Here is a 19,888-nt window from a genome sequence, read left to right on the forward strand (position 1 = left end):
ACAGCCATATTTATCTCGTCGAAGGATAAATAATTCTTCAGTGAAATGTTGCTGGTCTATTAGTAAATGTCCTCCCGTGTGGCTCCTCCCATTGCCCCCACCCCCACCCCCTAAGCCTTCTGCCCCTTCCTGTTCCACAGGATCCTTTTCCAAGTGCAAGGACCTCAGTGGAGAGAGCAGTTCAAACCCCCTCAGAGGAGTTGCCTTCTGCTCAATCCACCTCCCTAGTGACTCGTCAGAGATCAGACAGATCCGAAGCCTCCACTACAACTTTAATAAAAATGGTGTCAACTTTAATATAGGCCCCATTTTCTAGCCCCGTTTGGGCCATTTTAAATGTAGCTCTGAGATCCTCTTCCTTCCTCCTGCTATGTTCTCGCTTCTCATACCCACCCCCTCTGAAGACCAGTGGTCAATTACATGAGTTTCACTGTGCAAGATCTCCTAGGGCAGTGAATTCAATTTATTTCCATCTGTTTCAGCTTTCTCTTGGAAGGCCTTTTTTAAGTGGCAAAAAGCACTTTAGTTCTCCCAAGGATTGCTCACTCAACATGTTCCTAATGTTTTTAATAAGCGTATGTGTTCACGTGAGGGAGGGTGTCCCACCATGTCTTCTTCTAAATGCTCAAAATACTCAATGAGATCTGAGTCTGCTGTAGAATCCCCAAAAATCAAGCCTCGGCACCAGTAGAGTCAAAGGGTAAATATGCTGACACTCCAAACCCCCGTGCCCCCCCCCCCCCCCCCCCCCCCCCGCCGAATGAAGGGGGATAAGAGGGTGAAACTGACTTATACTGGCCATCTACAAGGAAAGGGGGGTGTGGTGGACATAGCTGCAGTCAAAGGAGGGGGGCGGGAATGAACAAGCCAACATGCTTTGCATAAGCTGTTCCTTGTGCCTAGAATGTTTTCTCTCATTCTCCAACTACTGAACTATTATTCATTCTTCAAAACCCAGTTTAAACGCCATCAACTTTACGATGTACACGAACTTCCCCAGGTCCCCAAGACAGTCACTGCTCTCTGTGGAAGTACAGAGTACAGTCCACTCTCAGGATATAACACAGCAGGTCATTAAGAGCTAATTCCTTTGTGATATGACCCAGGATAAATACTCACTCCATCACTCACTGGCTGTGTGACTTTGTGCGAGTCATTCACCTCCTCTGAGCCTCAGTTGCCTCGTCTATAAAATGCTAACACACACTAACACTTAGCACTATGCCTGGACCACAATAAAAGCTCAATAAAATGGTAGCAAAGTCTTCATTACTATCATCATTACCACACCCTCCTCTGAATTCCCTAAGTACCATTTTCCTATTGTCCGTTCCATTAATATACGATTTACCCTCCATGGCCTTGTTTTGTTCATTAATGTTGCGTGTATGTAGATCTCTTTTCCTTAACTACACTGCAAGGTCCCTGTGGAACAAAATGCATCTTACCCTTTTGTATCCCACGCAGCTATGAGAACAGTGCCAAACACGTGATACATGCTCAAATATTTGCAGAATAAATTCTTAAAGCTTTGGCTACAAGTATAGTGCTTACTTTGCTTGGCAACAGAACAAACAGCATTTTGTATTTACATTCTTGCTTCCAAGGCTAATTGATGTGGGCCTTATAGTCATAAAAACCCCTCTAACCTGTCTCCTAATAATGGCAGAAGCCATCAATTAAACAAACCATTAGATGCATCAACAACCTATTAATCCGCTCTTCGTGGAGGGAGGTTGGTTGATTTTCAGCTCTCTGGCTGCACAGTGGAGCTGGATTTAAAGGAAATATTAAGTTTGGTTTCTAGCTTTCCATCAGCCCTGCTTACTCTATAAAATGGGATTGGATGATTATGTAGCTAACATAAATATGGAGATAGAGAAAGATATGCAGATAGGTTCTAACCCAGTTCCCAGCATAATGCAAAACTGTGATGTATGTGGCTCTAAAAATCCGGGGTGTGGGGAGAGTAGAGTTGGAGAACAGAAGAAGGTCCACGCAAGCCCTGGCTCTGCCACCAATGTCCTCTGATCTCTAGTTTTCTCATAAGCAAATGGGGATGAAAATATCTCCTGTGCAGGGTTATGACAAGGATTACCTGAGGTTATCTACACTAATAAAAGAGAAACATGCAAACTGGTGTCACTCCACTACCCTTCCCATTGGCTAATCAGGGCGATATGCAAATTAACTGCCAGCCAAGATGGCGGCCGGCAGCCAGGCAGCTTGAAGAGAACATGAGGCTTGCTTGCTTCAGTGACGGAGGACTCCAACGTTCCCCGCCTGCCGCTGCCGGCCTCTGAGCTTGCAGTTTGAAACATTGTTACAAATATAGAAGCTAAACAAAACCCCAGAAACCTGCTTTCAGCCAGCTGGGATCTCAGAGCTGGAGTTGAAACAGTGTTTCGATTATAGTACCCAAACAAACCAGATACCTGCTTTCAGCAGCCAAGGCCTAAGAGCTGGAGCCGAGCCTCAGAGCTAAAGGTGGCCCAGAATAAAATAAAAAAGAAAGAAAAAAAGGAGCGGTTGGGAGCTTCAGTCACCCACCAGCCTGAAAACAGCCCTCAGCCCCTCACCCAGACTGGCCAGGCACCCCAGTGGGGACCCCCACCCTGATCCAGGACACCCTTCAGGGCAAACCAGCCAGCCCCCACCCATGCACCAGGCCTCTATCCTATATAGTAAAAGGGTAATATGCCTCCCAGCACCGGGATCAGCGTGACAGGGGGCAGTGCCCAAACCCCCTGATTGCCCTGCGGCTCTGTGTGTGACAGGGGGCGGGGCCACAACCTCCCTATCCGCCCTGCTCTGTGTGTGACAGGGTGCGGCGCCCCAACCCCCCCCCCCCCCAACAGGCCCTGCTCTGTGCCTGATAGGGGGGAGCTCCCCAACCCCCTGATCTCCCTGCGGCTCTGTGAGTGACAGGATAGAGCCATAACCTCCCCATCGGCCCTGCCCTGAGTGTGACAGTGGCGGCGCCCCAACCCCCTGATGGGCCCTGCTCTGTGGGTGATAGAGGGCGGTGCCCCGACCCCCTGATCCGCCCTGCTCTGTGTGTGACAGGGGGCAGTGCCCCAGCTCCCCTATCAGCCCTACTCTGTGTGTGACGGGGGGAGCTCCCCAACCCCCTGATTGGCCCTGCTCTGTGGGTGATAGAGGGCAGAGCCCCAACCCCCCTGATGGGCCCTGCTCTGTGAGTGACAGGGGGCAGCGCCCCAACCCCCCTGATGGGCCCTGCTCTGTGCATGACAGGGGGCAGCGCCCCAATCCCCTGATCGGCCCTGCTATGTGCGTGACAGGGGGTGGCGCCGCAACCTCCCCATCAACTCTGCCTTGAGTGTGACAGGGGGCGGTGCCCCAACCCTCCAATCGGCCCTACCCTAAGCGTGACTAGGGGTGGCATTGCAACCTCCCGATCTGCCCTGCTCTGTGCATGACAGGGGGCAGTGCCCCAACTCCCCAATCGGCCCTGCTCTGAGCCCGACCTGGGGCTGCACCTAGGGATTGGGCCTGCCCTCTGCCACCCGGGAGCAGGCCTAAGCCAGCAGGTCATTATCTCCCGAGGGGTCCCAGACTGCAAGAGGGCACAGGCTGGGCTGAGGGACCCCTCCTCCCCCACCCCGAGTGCACAAATTTTTGTGCACCGGGCCTCTAGTTGTACTTATAATCGTCTGTATTAGTATAGATGATACAACTGAGAACACAGGACAGAGTACCTGCCCTCATGAAATTAACAGTCTAGGACAAGATACAGACCAACAATCAGTTAGTTCAAGAGGGTAGTAAGGGCTATGACAGAAGGCAGTACAGAGGGCCGAGGGGACACACAGGAGACAGGCGGAGTCCCTGCAGGCTTTCCTAGAAGAGGTGCATGCTGGCCAGTACCCTCTCACACCCATCCTTCCATCGCCCCTGTGGTGACGAGGGGCTGTGACTATGCCCACTTTGCCGGACGCATGCCTGCAGGTTCCGAAAGACGGGTGATGCCGGAGGAGACTACAGAGCTGGAGGAGCTACATTTGTTTGCGAGCACTGCTCTAACGAAGTGCCACTCTGGGCGGCCTAAACGACACAAAGCTCTTTGCTCACAGTTCTGGAGCCCAGATGTACCAGATCCAAGTGTCAGCAGGGCTGGCTCCTTCTGAGGCTGAGACGGACTCAGCTGCAGGCCTCCCTGGCTCCGGGTGCTGTGCCATCTCTGGTGTCCCTTGGCTGGCAGATCCATCACTCTGATCTCTGCTTCATGTTCTCTGGGACTGTGTCCCCTTTTTATAATAGAACCATCATGTAGGAGTATGGGCTCACCTTAACGAATTACACCTGCAACGACCCTATTTCCAAATAAGGTCCCATTCTGAGGTACTGGCGGCTAGGGCTTCACCATAGGAATTTCAGGGGGGAGGGAATTCAACCCATCCCAGGGGCAGAGGGACTGTTCCTTCCACTTTGCATCCTGCTCCTATCTGTGTCAATGGCTCCCCCCAACTCCAGGCAGTGCCAGTTGGTTCCAGAAACACTAGCTAGCTCCAGCTTCAAAGTGTTGTTTTCCTCACATTCCTACAAACAGCCTCTGTAGGGCCCACCAGAGTCACTCGTATCAACTGGTCAGGGCCACCCCCTCAGAGCCCGTCTCAGCCCCATGGGGACCTTCCTCCAAACATCTACTAGTAGATTCTAAAGTCCCAACCTCTTCCCTTTGTCCTCCATCCCTGTAGGTACTGAGTCTTTCTGCCTAAGATGGGCAGCCTCTGACGTAGCCCCTGATCTGTATGCCCTGTGTGATCCCCTCCCCTTGAGTGCAAGAGGACTTATGGACTCACTTCTACTGGGAAACAGCAGAGGTGATGGGATGTCCTTCTAGAGATTAAACGATGACTGTGGCCTCCTTCATGGGTGTTGTCTTGCTTGCTCGCTCTGATCAATCAGCTGCCGTGTTGTGAGCTACCCTATGGAGAGGCCAAGGTGGCCAGGACCTGAGGAGGCCTCCAGCCAACAGACAGTAATAAACTGACAGCTTCAGTCCAACAGCCCACAAGGAATTGAATCCAGCCAATAACCACTTGAGTGAGCTCAGAAGCAGATCCTCCCCCGGCTGAGCCTTCAGATGAGACCCCAGCCTCAGCTGCCACCTGACTGTTGCCTTATAAGAGACCCTGAGGCAGAAGGCCCAGCTAAGCCATGCCCAAGTTCCTGAGATAATGAATAGGTGTTTTAAGCTACAAAGTGGTGGGGTAACTTGTTATGCAGCGATGAATAACTAACCCACTGTGGTTACTATCTCTGTGACCTCAGTGTTCCCTTTTCACCTTACCCATCTTCCAATAAGGGCTTAAACAGATCCCTATCAAATTCTCTTGATTAAATTAACTGATATGATTTCTATTTTCCTGATTAGACACTGACTGACACAAGATGACATCTCAGCTGTGGCCTTAAGGACAAGTGGAAGTTAACCAGACAAAGAGGACGGGAAAAGTGTTTCAGGAAGAGGAAAAAACATATGCAAAGGCCTAGGCACCATTAACTCATTCTTTATAAAACACCTGTCACATGCCAGGCCTGGTGCTATGAATTAAATGACAGATGAGAAAGCAAGGTCCTATCCCCCATGAAGATTGTCCTGGCATGATCAGAATAAGGCAGCAGCGAGAAAAAGCCAAGCCCTCATACCCGGCCCACACGCTAGGCCTCCTCACAACGCACACAAACGTCCTGTTAAGACAGGGGCCTTTGCCGTGCATTCCTAATCCAGGCACCAGACCAGTATCCCCTCCCAGCTTCAGCATCTCATCTGTAAAGCAGCAATGACAGTCTCTCCCCTCGCGGGAACGGTGGCATTGATCACATGAGGTTTGGAGGCTTAAAGCAGCTTTGTAGAGGAGACATAGCAGTCCTACTTAACAACTGAAGCTCTCAGCTCAGAATGATCCGATTCCTTTATCTGCCCAGCGGCCAGCGGCCCTCTGCTGGCCTGGAGCTGACTCCAGCCTCGGGGAACAGGATTAAACACAGAGCCTGTTGCTTCTGGCCCCAGCCAGCAGGTTGCTGGTCATTGATAAAAACAAGCTGTAATACAAAGAGCAACCTCCCCGCGGACAGCGGCTCCATAAATCATCAGCTACCAAGGGCTATTGAATTACCTTTGGAAGATGGATGACACCAAGCTGGAAGGCTGCTTGATAAGGTTTCCCTTTGAATAATTCCGAGCAGAAAGCTGGGTTTGAGAAATGGGGTCTTCCCACCAGCTCAGCCCCTTCCTTGCCGTCTCTGCCGGGTGCTTTCAAGATAAACACGTTTCCGTATGGGTTGCCACCGCGTCTGTGATGAAGGAAGAAAACTTACTGCCAGGCCCCAGGAAAGTATCTACGTCTGTCCAAGGCACAAAAGAAGGCTTTGTTTATTACTGATATTCATTGTTCACAGTACTAACTTATTAATAATAGCCATCATTTCTTAGGCATATTCTAGTGGCAGGCAATGTGCAAAGCATTGAGTGCATTAAATCCTTCAACAGCAAGAGGCAGATCCTATTACTCTGTCCATTTGGTTGATGAGAAAACTGAGGCTCTGAGGGGTGATATGGCTTTCTTGAGCTGACACAGCTAGTATGTGTTGGAGCTGAGACTCAGATTCATGCTTTTAATAAGAGTCAGCAAACTTTTTTCTGTGAAGAGGCAGAGAGTCAATATTTTAGGCTTTGTAGGCCATATGTTCTCTATTGTAACACTCACCTCTGTCCTTGAATGCAAAAGCAGCCATAGACAACACATAAGCAAATGAGTGTGGCTGTGTTCTAATAAAACTTTATTTATACAAACAGGCAGAGGGCCAGATTTGGTCAGTGGACCATATCATGACACCTCTTTTCTTAGCTCGTGTATGGCACTGACTCTATGTTTGGGCTTCGCGGTTTCTTCCACTTATCTGTTTCCACATAGAAAATGTGAGGGGAGCTCAGACCAGGGTGGTGGGGGGCGGGGGGGGGAGACAGAGAAAAGCGGATATATTTGAGAACTAATGAGGATGTGGGACGTGAAGAAGGGAGTGGTATTCAGACTGCCTTCCAAATCTCTGGCCTGCATATGGGGTTCACTGAGATGGAAACACTGGGGGTCAGATATATAGTCAATCATAGAATCTGAGCTCAAGAAATCTGTGAAGCAATCCAGTGGACATATCAAGAAGGAAGCTGGACAGATGTGTCTGCAACTCAGAGGCGAGACAAGGTTGAAGTTAGTAATATAAGAATCATCAGACTATAGATGTTCACCCTTTACACGGCAGCCTTTGGCTTGGACCCCAATTTCTGGCCTCACCACTTGCTGGTTATCCTTTGCCACATGGCAGGAACCATAGCCCTCTACAAAGACAGAACTACTTGTCTGCCTCCTTCAGAATTCATTCATTCATCCAACTAATGGTTTTGGATTTCGTCATTTGTGATGGGTTATCCTTGATTCAATGGCAGAAGCCATAACAACTCTATAAGACAGAACCACTTATCTGCTTCCTTTGAAATGCTTTCATTCAACACACAGTCTTGGATGATTGTGCGCCAAAAACATCCTTGGGGGCTGATCATACAGGAGTGCTGAGAACCTACAAGGCTATGGTTCTTACAGGCATTTAGTATTTATGGCTTCTTCCTTCATGTGAATCACCCAAAACACTGAGCTTTGCTCTTCCATGTCTGGCCTGGAGTAAATCATGCCACACAGAAGGAAATGCTTGCCATACATGACCTCAAAATTTAATAGCACAACAGAATTCAGCATCGAAGCCTTATATTGGTAGGATCCCTGGTGTCAAATAGATTTCTTCTGACACTCCAAATGTCACTGATGGGTGGGGGCTTCCTGGAAAGCTAAGGTGAGAAAGATTCAGCTGGAAAAATCAGAGGGATCCACTGGTGATGTCTGTCAAGGGCTTGATATGGGAGAGTGGAAGGCCCTGTGCCCATGGCTCTGATCGCAACTCCTCCTTTGTATGTGCTGCTGAATTCTATTTGATCATATTTTTAAGGACTTTTGCATCTAGAATAGTTTTTAATGTCCTCATCTGCATTTCTTTTCTTTTTTTTTCCCTTTTCTTTCATCTGCTTTTCTTATCTAAGTTATATTGGCCTGATGATACAAGTTGGAAACAATTCTTTTTTTAAAAAAATTCTCATCCAAGGATATGTTTATTGATTTTAGAGAGAGAAAAAGGGAGAGGGGAGAGAGAGGGGGAGAGCGAGGGGGGAGAGGGAGGGGGGAGGGAGAGGGAGGGAGAGGGGAGAGGAGGAGAGGATCATCGATGTGAGAGAGAAACATCAATCAGTTGCCTCCCACACATACCTGATTGGGGATCGAACCCATAACCCAGGTATGTGCCTTGATGGGGATTAGAACCTGTGACCTAACAATTCTCTTCTTTATTTTCTGGAAGGGTTTGTGTAGTCTCAGCATTATTTTATCCTTAAATATTTGATAAAATGTGTCTGTGGTTGTGGGGGAGGGGAGGCAAGGAGAGGTTTTAAATTATGAATTCAATTTCTTAAATAGATACAAGGCTATTAAGGTTTTTCTATTTCTTCCTCTGCTAATTTGGTATGTGATATTCTTCAGGGAAGTTGTACACTTCTTCTAAGTTGTCAGATTTAACTAGTTAACTTAATGGTAAAGAAGTGAAAGCTTCGATATGACAACTGACATGCCCAGGCCACATAGTAAATGACAGACAAGTACAGGGGCTCCGGTCTTCAGAGGCTCAGCCGATTGCTCTCAATCTGCCACATCCAGACTCACCCTCCTCCTGAAAGCCCAAGGAAATGGTCTAAGGATCTCTCTGAAAACGACATACACAAGCACTTTAAATGCCACATGCCATTCCTTGGTATGATCTGATGAGTCAGAGAGAGAGAGCTGTCCAGAGTGAAATCACCTTGGTCAGCACCTATCTGGAGCCTCAGATTTCAGCGATTTTACCTGCCGAAGCCTGGGGCCTTTTAAGAACACGGATGGCTGGCAAGGAAGAGAAAGCCACTGCGTGTAGGCTGCCCTGGGAAGCACCCCAGGCTGCCTTTCCCCTCGGTGCACCCTGTCCCTGCAAGGAGCCAGGCTGTGCATGCAGATCACTCCCCTACCCCCGACTCTGGGCCTGGCTATCACAACCTAGTCCCTAGGGGACTGCTGGGCCTGGCCTGACCTACTTCGCTGTGACAGGCCTGGCGAGAGTTGGAATGCAGCTAATGGGGATGGACGAGGAGGCAGGCTGGGGTGGCCCAGGGGAGATGAGCTCACAAGACTTGGCTCACTGCTCCCGGGGGAAGGTCTCCCTGGAGGAGAAGCATGTTAAGTCTGACCACTCGGGCGCCCTGCTTCAGAATGTTCAGCAATACCCTGGGCTCACATGAGAGAGTCCAGACTCCAAAGCAAGGCGTCCAGGGCTCTGCTTGTGCGTTTCTACCCCACCCCCCTCACTCCTGTGCTCCCCCCTCCCCTTCTGTCCCCATTGTCTTCTCTGAGTGAGACTGATCTACTTTTAGTTCCAAAATGGCAACACGCTCTCCCTTGCCGCAGGGCCTTTGCATAAGCTGTTCCCTTTGCCTAAACTATTTTTTGCCCCTGTTTTCACCTGGCTCATCCCACTTCACCTTCAGGTCACAGCCTGAAGGTAACTGACTCCAGTGGCATTTGTCAGCACCACAGTGTGTGCCCCTTACTTGTGCCTGCACAGAGCATCCCACTCACCCTGCGGCTGCACTTACATGTTGCTTTGGAAACATTTGCTCCCTGCTTACAGTATCCCTGACTTACCTCTTCCTGGAGCAACATGGGCCTAGGACAGTGATGGCGAACCTTTTGAGCTCGGCGTGTCAGCATTTTGAAAAACCCTAACTTAACTCTGGTGCCGTGTCACATATAGAAATTTTTTGATATTTGCAACCATAGTAAAACAAAGATTTATATTTTTGATATTTATTTTATATATTTAAATGCCATTTAACAAAGAAAAATCAAACAAAAAAATGAGTTCGCGTGTCACCTCTGACACGCGTGTCATAGGTTCGCCATCACTGGCCTAGGATTAATTTCCTACTCAACAGCTTTGTTTGGATACCTATAAACATGTCAGACTAATAAGTCTGATACTGAACTCCCTAACCTTCCCATCTCAGCAAATGGCAATTCCATCCATTCAATTGTTCAGGCAAAAAACTTTGGCATCACCCTTAATTCCTCTCTTTTCATCACACCCCACATCTTACCCATCAGCAACTGACCTTTCAAAATATTTCCGGAGTTCAGCCGCTACCCAGTGCCTCAATGCCATGACCCTGACCCAAGCCACCATCATGCCTCACCCAAGTTATTTGCAATAAGCTCCCCGCACCTGGCTTCTCTTGCTTCCCTGAGCTCTATTTCTATCACAGCAGCCCGAGGCCCCTTTTCAGGCAGAAGACAGAGCACATCACCTCTCAGTTCACAGCCCCCCGTCCCACTCCTAATACAAACCGGTTCTCTTGCCACGGCCTACGCATCCCGACAGGGTCTGACCCCAGCTCCCTCTGTCCTACAAACCTATTAGAATGGCAAACATCCAAAATCCTGACACCACCAAATGCTGGAGAGGATGTGGAGCAACAGGAACTCTCACTCACTGCAGGTAGGAATGCAAAATTCACTTCACTCTGGCAGGCAGTTTGGCAGCTTCTCACAAAACTAAACATAGTCTTACCATAAAGTCCAGCAACCATGCTCCTTATGTCTACCCAAATGAGTTGCTACTTATGGCCACACAAACACCTGCACGTGTTTTTACCAGCTTTGTTCTTCATCGCCCAATCTGGAAGCAACCACTATGTCCTTCAGTAGGTGAATGGATAAATAAACAGGGGTACATCCAGCCAATGGAATATTATTCCGTGCTCAGAAGAAGTGAGCTAGCAGGCCATGTAAAGACATGGAAGGAGCTTACTCAGTGAAAGGCACCAATTTGTAATGACTATATTATTCCAACTATATGGAATTCCAGGAAAGGCAGAACTATAGAGACAGTAAAAAGGTCACGGTTCCAGGGATTAGAGAGGAGGAAGGATAACTGGACAGAGCAGAGGATTTTTAGGGCAGGGAAACTATCCCCTGTGACACTGTGATGGTGGATACATGTCATGTGTTTATCTAAACCATGGAATGGACAACATAAGGGTGTACCCTAATGGATACTATGGACTTGGAGATAATGGTGTGTCAGTGCAAAGCTACTGGTTGTAACAAATGTCCCACTGTGTTGCTAGAGGGGGAGGCTGTGTGTGTATGAAGACAGGAATATATGGGAACTCTTAGAACTTTCTGCTCAATTTTTCTGTGGACCTAAAACTGCTCTATAAAATAAAATCTATTAAAAAGAAAAAGAAATGTCCTCTTTCTTCTCTGCTTCGTCCTTCTTACCTCAACACAGCAGGGGAAAGAAAGGGAGTAGGAAAGTGTGGAGTACAGGGTTGTAAGAGACAGGCCAGATCCACCTCCTAAGTCCAGTCAATGCTGAGAAACAAAAGGGGAAATAATGAAAAAAAAAATGTAAGACTGGAGTTGAAAAGTGGCCTGGCGACCAGGAGACTGAAAAGTTCTAGAACCAAACAGACTTAACAGGTAGCAGAAAGGTAGGAAGTGGGTGGGAAGTGGAACAGAGATTGTCCTCATAGTAGTTACTGGAAAAAATGAAACAATTTCATGTTTATTCCTCAAAGAAAGGAGACTTCTCAATTAAGCAAGTTCCAGTGGCGATTTCTGAGATATTTTACAAATCAGATAAATTCTCCCTTGTTTCTGCATCTAATGTTTACCCTTCTGTACAAACACATATGCATGCACCACACACACACTCACACACAGCGGAGAAAGGCCCTGTGTCTGGCAATATCCCAACACATGTTCTGGTCTTGTTGGTAGAACACAGGGCATTTTAACAAGAATATCCTCTGGCTCTGCAGAGAAGCAGAGTCTCAGTAACAATCACATCTACAAAAGCTCACACTTCCATTCCATTTTGTTTCAGGAGTGTTGAAATACTTGGCAGACTTTAATTCATTCGCATGTGCACACACACTCACCACCGTGAGAGGAATTGCAATTGTGAGATGCTCTAGCCCAGGTCTGATCCAGTGTAATAGCTCCCAGGGCACCTGTCAGGAGACCCACAGTCCTGTCTCAATCATTCACGTACCATGTCACGAAACTGCTCCACAGGGGTTGAGACAACAGGTCCCCTTAAGGCTCTCCATGTCACCAGTGGTCAATTGGGCTACCACATTGGTTCTTTCGGTTTTATCCAAAGTGGTTACTTCTTCTCTTCACTTTGACTTGAGTCTCATCTCATAGCTCCCTGGGATGCATGGTGAGATTGGCCAGGCCCCTAGAACAAAGTTTTCTAATAAGAGTGAGGGTTATAGTCATGACTCCACCTGCTATACCACAGCTTTCCTCTTCCCCACAAAGCACAGTTGTCCTCTTACTTCAACAGTTGGCCAACTGCTGAGAAAAGGCCCTGATCCTTATCACTTTCTGGGACTAGACAGAGATGGAAATGGGTAATAGGGGGGGGGGGGGCGGGCTCACTCACATGCCATGTTCCTCCCACTACAGACCTTTGCAAGGGCTGCTCCCTCTGCCTAGAATGCCCACACTCCCATTCCCTCCCCCTCGTTTAATTCCAGCACCTCCTTAGATCTCAGGGCAGGTCACTCCTCCAAGTCTTATTAGATGTTCTCACAGGAGCAGATCCTCGTCCTTCACAGTTGGTTCATTTTGTTACAATTCACCCATTTTTGAGATTATTTTATTATAGTCTGCCTCCCTGTCTGAACTCTAATTTCCATGAAAGCAAGGACTGTGGCTAATTTTGCTTACCAACACAGCTCCAGAATTAACTAGTAACACATTGATTAGGACATAGTAGATACTCAATAAATATTTTAAGGAATAAGCCAACTAATCCTATTTTACTGAGAAATTCAAACTCATTTAATAAACATCTTGTTGAGTAAATTAGCCAATATCCTTAAAACCAGCATAATATTAGCACCTACTTAACAGTACCTACCTAATAAAGTTATTAGAATTACATTGTTAACGTAATTAAAGTTCTTCCGTGCCTGGCACACAGCATGCACTCAATAAATGAGTTAATCTTATTATTTACAGTGTGTTCTCTCCATATAATAGGAAGATAGTTTGAATTATTACCTAAAGTGAGTTTTCTTCCATACTACTTCTGATAACCCAGTCCTTCTTTCAGCCCTTTTTTTTTCATTTTTTCAGATGTGGAAACAGAGGCCCAAAAAGACCCTACGCTGCATAGCTGGTAACGGGATCTTGGATTCCAATTCTCATCTCTGACTCTGAAATAGTTGTGTTTAACCCACTTTTTCTCAAACCATCTACCGGCAGTCAAATGAATAGACTCAGACAGCTTCAACTTGATTCATGTTGGAAGTTCAACTTCTTTACTTGTCTCCTGAAGAGAAGGCATCATTTTACTGAAATGATACCAACCCCATGCCCAGCTCATAAAGAAACTCTCCTTTTCTATTATAACAAAGACGATGGTGTACCGATGCATTCTTGGAAACGATTGTCTCTCTACTTAGTTTGGGCTGGAGCTCGCCAGAAGTTGCTGCCTCAGCCAATATTACTTAAAGATGGTGATTTTTTCCATTTTGTTTTAGTCCCACGAAGTGTTATTTTAAAAGTGAATAGGAGGCCTATTTGAAAAATCGATTACATATTTCCATTTTAATGTAAACATTTAGTGTCCAACACACTCTGCCTGGCCATCTCATTAGCATCTGAATGCAAAGCACCATTACAGACATTTATTTCAAAACCTTCCCTTTTTTCCTCAGAGAAAGCAAATACAGCAAAATCTATACCCCAGGGGATAGTGAACCAAATACAACAATCATGACGGGGTGGGCGCAAACTTTCCGAAGAAATGGGAAAATACAAGGTAACTTTAAATCCATCTTCTCCTCCAGGGAGCTGCTAAGGCGTTCATTTGGATTTTTAGATAATCTTTCAAGCTCTGTTTTGCGAATATACCTCAAAAAATAATAATAATGATAAATAAATAAAGGGGGTTTTACGACGGTCAATTTAGGCCCTCAATGACTAAATTTCCCTGTTCTCCATCTCGAGCTATTACTCCCTCTGAGGTCACTAGAAAAGGCCCATGGACTGAAATCTGCAGGGTTGGAAAGGAAAGTGCTGTTGGAAGCACAATGCTGGGTTGAAACCCTTCCCCACCTGCTGAGCGGCTGCCCTGTTTCCAAAGCCACAGAAAGCAGCCTGAGCTCTTCCTGAGAAATCTTCAGCCTGGCTGTGTGTCCACCAGCACGCCAGATAAAATGGAGGCAATTTAGGCTGAGTGCAAAAAAGTGCTCCATTTCAGGCAGAAATCACACCAAAAGCTCCTTACAAAAGCTACATTCAGCACCTCCGCGTCCACATTCCATCCACATGTTGTCTGCCATTATTTCCAAGGATTCCAGAAGCACTTGCCGCATTAAATAGGAGCCTGGAAGGAGAAACAATAGCAAGGTACTGCTGAGGACACAAAGCCGGAATCACAAAGCGGGGGCAGCTAGGGATGTCAGCTGAGCTCCAAAAATAGGTGTGCCTTAATGAGAAGAGGGAGGCTGGGCTTCTCCAAAAGGCAGATTAACCAGGTGGGAACTAGATCATCCCACTCTAATGATGGGGTGCACCTTGGTTCAGTACCTTTGGGGGCCATTTGGTGGTACTCACTGTTAGGCCTGATCAAATAACTGAATGGATACCACCCCCCCCTCCCTCCCGGGGCACTGAACTTTAGACCACTTCACAATGGACATTCCCTTTTGCTTATTGTAGACCACATTCCACTTGCTAAGACCACATTTCACTCACTAAGATGATTACCTTTCCCCCTCAAGACCTGCCCAGAGAATTCTCCGCCCAGAAAAAGCCCATCTAGAGTCCTTTAAAATCTCTGCCTCCCTGTCCCTAGGTGCTGGCGCCATCTTGGGGCTCAGCCCATCAGGTTTTCCAGATGACCTAATCCGCCGATATAATAAAAGGCTAATATGCAAATTGTCCCCTAGTTTGGCAGTTCAACTGGAAGTTTGACCAGGGGGTGGAGCTGGCCAACTACCCTTGGCCCCTCCCCCCGGCTGGCCCCCACCTGTGCACAAATTTGTGCACCGGGCCTCTTATAAATTCATAATTCTTTACCCCTTTTGGCCTTGTGTGTTCCTTCCTCCTTCAGCAACCCTAACACTCACTAGAACTAAAAAATGGACTGGTGGTTCTTGAGGTCCAAAAGGTTGGCAACCGCTGCCCTAGGATACAAACATTTCTCTTCCTGGCACCTAGCCTAGAGAACAATGCAGATATAGACACTGCACACAGGGAGGGATACACAAAGATATTCAAGACTGAGCTGCTTGTAATAGCCAAAGGGTGGGAAATTATGTAATATCCATCTTCAGGGAATGGTTACAGTGGAATACTCTGCAGCAGCAAAGGGACCAAGGACTAAGCAGGAGAGGTAATATTATCAGCACACAACTATCCAAAAGTTGAGATGTTCCAGAAGCCCTCCTCTGTGCCTCACACACACTGAACCATTTAATCCTTACAACAGTCCTTGGTGGGCAGGGGAGGTCTCTATGCTCACAGAGCAACTGAGGCACTGAGATGTTAGATAACCTGCCCAGCACCACACAAGTACACAGGGTATTTAAACTTAGGCCATCTCGCTCCAAAAGTCATGTGCTTACAATCAAGTCTGTAGTTCTGAGGGCCTTTTTGTCTTTTAAGATGTGCCCTGTCCCAAACCAGAAATGGGAGGAGGAAATGCCTGGAATGATTAAAAGCATGGATTTTGGAGTCTGATAGATCTAGGGTTTGAATCTGTGCTCCAGCTGTGTCCTTGGGAAAGTGACTTCCCTGTAGTGAGCCTCCTTTTCCTCATCTGTAAAATGGGGATCTTGAGTTCCTACACCTCAAGGGTTGTGAGGATAATGTATGGGCAATGTTTAGCATACTTCCTTGTACACCATAAGCTCTCTGGCCCATATCAGAGTGGGGGGAAATCACATTTTCTTATTTCTTCCTTTTTAGGGAGACACTTCACTCTGCCCAGAGTAGAAAGGTTGAGATGTTACAGTTCAACCTGTAACATTTATGGACCACATGAGCCCAGAGACATCTGTCACTTTGGGATGTCCAGGCTACAACTCCTCTTCCTGTTGGCATGCTGATTTCCGCTCTGGGAGCTCTCCCATTGAGAATGGTTCGGGATGAGTGCTCATCGTCACAATAGCAGCCATAGAAGAGAAAGAGAGTAACTCGGGTCCCTCTAGTGCCATGCTTTCTCCAGGGGCTTAGAATCTTAAGTGAGTGACTGAAAGCTGTAGAGATGATTGAAGTGTGACCCAGACGATTTCTGCTGCTGGACATTCACTGTACTTCCTGAGGCTCATTGGTCCTCCAGCTCATCATTCATTCTATGCACTCCATTTTGTTGAAGAAAGCCAAAGTTAGGTTTCCGTCCCTTGCCACCAAGGATGCTGGATGATACACCTCCTGTACACAAGATACTGTGCTCAAGTTGTCCATGACCTTGCAGAGAAATTCAGAGCACTCTCATCAGGTGCCTGGCTATGTAGTATCCTCCCTCCCCACATTCCAAACAAGGGAACATCTGATTAGAACAGAGATGAGAGAGAGGGGGTAGGGAATGATGACTGAACCGATGGGTTCTGACATCTCTGCATACTACAACCCCATTCGAGAGACCAGAGACCATACCCAAGCTTCATCTTGTGGGCCTATTTAGAAGTCTGGCTAATTAATGGCTGCAAAAGCAGTTTGGACTTTGCAAGTCTTTTCTAATGTGCCTCATTTAGACATAATGGGCTCGAGATTGCCTCTGGCATCCTCAAGAAAATTAAAAATCCAGTAGGCAGTAGAATTGCCTCTACGTGGGTTTCCTATTACTTTTTATTTTTATTATGATTGCAAATAGCGGCGTGGCTAATGGTACCTTGGACGAGAAAGCTTTTCCAGGGAAGGCCTCGCTGTTGCCCACGTCCACAGCATGATTCATTGATCCTTTAGCCAGTGGCATGTTGGCTCGTTCCACATGATGTCATTTAACTCTTGCCGAACAGCGGGGAGCTGGAGGATGCTGAACACGTAGAGTCATTCCTAATGCGGGGCCACTACAAACAGAGATACCTTTCATTGCACTCCAGCTGGACAACACAAGTCCTAATTGGTATTTGCCAGTCCTTGGCTCCTGACAAGCAGGTGCCTGGTGTGTGTGGGCTGAGCAAGATTTGGTATTCCGGAAGTCTGGGTTAGTGTGCAGCGCAGAGAGTCGGCATTGTATAAACTGGGTAGAGTAGGCACGACTAATCATAATGACAGTGATAACTCTACTCATCAGGATCCTGAGTTGCAAGTAACGTACTTCTACCAAGTTTATCAGAAAGAAATCTTAATGATGTCAAGAAGTTTCTGGCATCTCCATTGGGGGTGGTCAAGAAATCATGATCAGGAATTGGATTGCGGGGAATGAAATCCAAGTCACCACCTCAGCAGAGACAACGGCTCTGACGAGTCATTATGGACACTTCCATTAATATTAGTGACTGGACTTAGAGCACCACCCCACTGCCACTGTGGCCCCTAAAGAGCTGGGTGTGTCTGCCACCTGCTCATTCAAAGTTGGATTCTGACCATACCTGCTTACCGACACTGCTCACCTCCAAACTGACAGTCTGCAGAGGCGAGTAAAAGTGGCAGCATTAGGTCCCAGGCCTGCCAAGGGCAGTGGGGGTGGTCTGCCCCATTGCAAAGAGTAGAGGAGTGCTTATCTAATACAGAATTTTAAACAGCAACAGAGTAAAACTGAATACACTTACTTTGCTTTATATTATGACCGTAAGCCAATATTTCTAAACCATATCAAAGATGTGATAAACATCCAGGTGGGAGGGACCAGCTTCACCTCTCCTCCTTGGTACGTCAGTAGATTAGTTCCCATCCCTCTGCCAGCGACACAGGGGAGATGCATCTGTCAATGGGGACAAGAACGGAACCTACCTCACAGAGCTGTTGTGAGAAAAAAATGAATCAATATTATAAAGATGCCTCGAATTGATCTAAAGAGGTATAATCCCAATCAAAATCCCAGCAAGTTGGGTTTTTGTTGTTTTTTTTTTGCGGGGGGGTGGTTTGGGGGGAGGGGTGTATTTACAAAAGAATTCTAAAATATGTGTTAGAAATTAAAGAGCCACGATTATCACAAAGAAGAACAAAGTCAGATGAATTTCACTACTGGATATCAGGAGTTATTACAAGGCCAGAGTAATTAATGAGCATGCTTTGACACAAAGAAAGATAAAAAGACCAGTGGAACAGCAGAGAGAGCACAGAAACAGAATCACACATACAAAGACACTTGATTTATAACAAAGGGGCCACTGGAGAGCAAGGGAGAAACAGTGACTTTTTCAATAAATGGTGGTCAGTTGGCCATCCATATGAAAACTCTGACTCCTGGTCTCCACCTCATATTACACATAAAAATCAATTCCAGGTGGACTGATATGATAAAGCGTCTGAAAGACAACATAGGAGAGTATCTTGAGCTGGAGACATGCAAAGATGTCTTAAACAAGACACGAAGGAGCTGGGATGAAGATGCCCCACAAATCAAACTCCTTATCTAAGTCCCATCCCTTAAAGTTTCACTGCGTTAGAACCTTTGTAAATCCCCGAATGTTCATGCTTAAATATTCCAAAGGAGAAAGGAATTTCCCATGATGCTCTTCATGAGAAGCATCTATGTGTAGGTTGCTTTTACAGAGGCAGTGACTCTGATGTCATTGACAGTGATTGTATCCTATGTGCCAGGCACTGTGCAAAGTATTTCACCATCATTTTCTTATTTATCTGTATTTCAGCCAGCAGTTGAGGCCTGAGAGCTGGTCACCATGGAAACCACAACACAAGAAAATTTATCTTCCGATTTCTCTCCACTACCTCATCCTTTAATATCTAAAATTTTAATTTACAAAATTAAGACACACAGAATCAATCATGAAATTGAAGTTTAAATGAGTGCTTCCTGCTGTCTTGTTTTGTTCCATTTTCAGGAAAACTCAACATCAAGTTGTTGACTTCAACTTTTAAAAAATACATTCCCATGCATTTCCTCATAGAATATCTATGAAATGGCTATAACTGGCATTGTAATTCCAATTTTCAAAATGGGTGAACTGAGGCACACAAAAACAACCTATCAGATTCTGAACCAATGCTAACTAAACATTGCAAGCCATATTCAAACGAGTGGAAGAGCTGGCTAGTCAGGTTTGCAGAGGCATACTCAAGTGAAGGAGGGAACGACCATGCCTGGGATTGCCTCCTCAGAGATAAGTAACTGCAGCTGGGGAGACAGGAATGTACTGAGCCTTCACTTCAGCCTAATTCAGAACCTCCTCACCTCATTGTTAAACTGGTCCTCCTGCCTCTAGTTTCCACATATCTCACAGCAACACTTTCAGATTTATCTTTCTACACAGCATTCTGAAATGTCGTTTTCTTGCCCCAAATTCATGAACAGCTTCTCTTCACTTTTTCCTAAAAGATGGCATTTGTACGCCAAAACCGGTTTGGCTCAGTGGATAGAGTGTCGGCCTGCGGACTGAAGGGTCCCGGGTTCGGTTCCGGTCAAGGGCATGTACTTGGGTTGCGGGCACATTCCCAGTGGGAGCTGTGCAGGAGGCAGCCGATCGATGTTTCTCTCTCATCGATGTTTCTAACTCTCTATTTCTCTCCCTTCCTCTCTGTAA

The 19,888-nt window shown here is 46.7% G+C and overlaps 1 protein-coding gene across 1 annotated transcript in view; it reads right to left on the minus strand.

Moving 5' to 3' along the window:
* Positions 1-19,888, minus strand: part of SRRM4 (serine/arginine repetitive matrix 4) — a 367,949-nt gene that overhangs the window by 207,153 nt on the left and 140,908 nt on the right. Inside the window, exons 4-7 of the mRNA XM_070400012.1 lie at positions 17,954-18,105; positions 14,289-14,559; positions 12,211-12,399; positions 6,144-6,321 (exon numbers count right to left, since the gene is read on the minus strand). The gene's annotated coding sequence lies outside the window, so the exon portion shown is untranslated. The remainder of the gene's footprint in view (positions 1-6,143; positions 6,322-12,210; positions 12,400-14,288; positions 14,560-17,953; positions 18,106-19,888) is intronic.

This window comes from Myotis yumanensis, unplaced genomic scaffold (assembly GCF_028538775.1).
Source record: "Myotis yumanensis isolate MYYU_CA2020_CCGP unplaced genomic scaffold, mMyoYum1.0.hap1 SCAF_19, whole genome shotgun sequence".
In the NCBI taxonomy this organism is placed as follows: Eukaryota; Metazoa; Chordata; class Mammalia; order Chiroptera; family Vespertilionidae; genus Myotis; species Myotis yumanensis.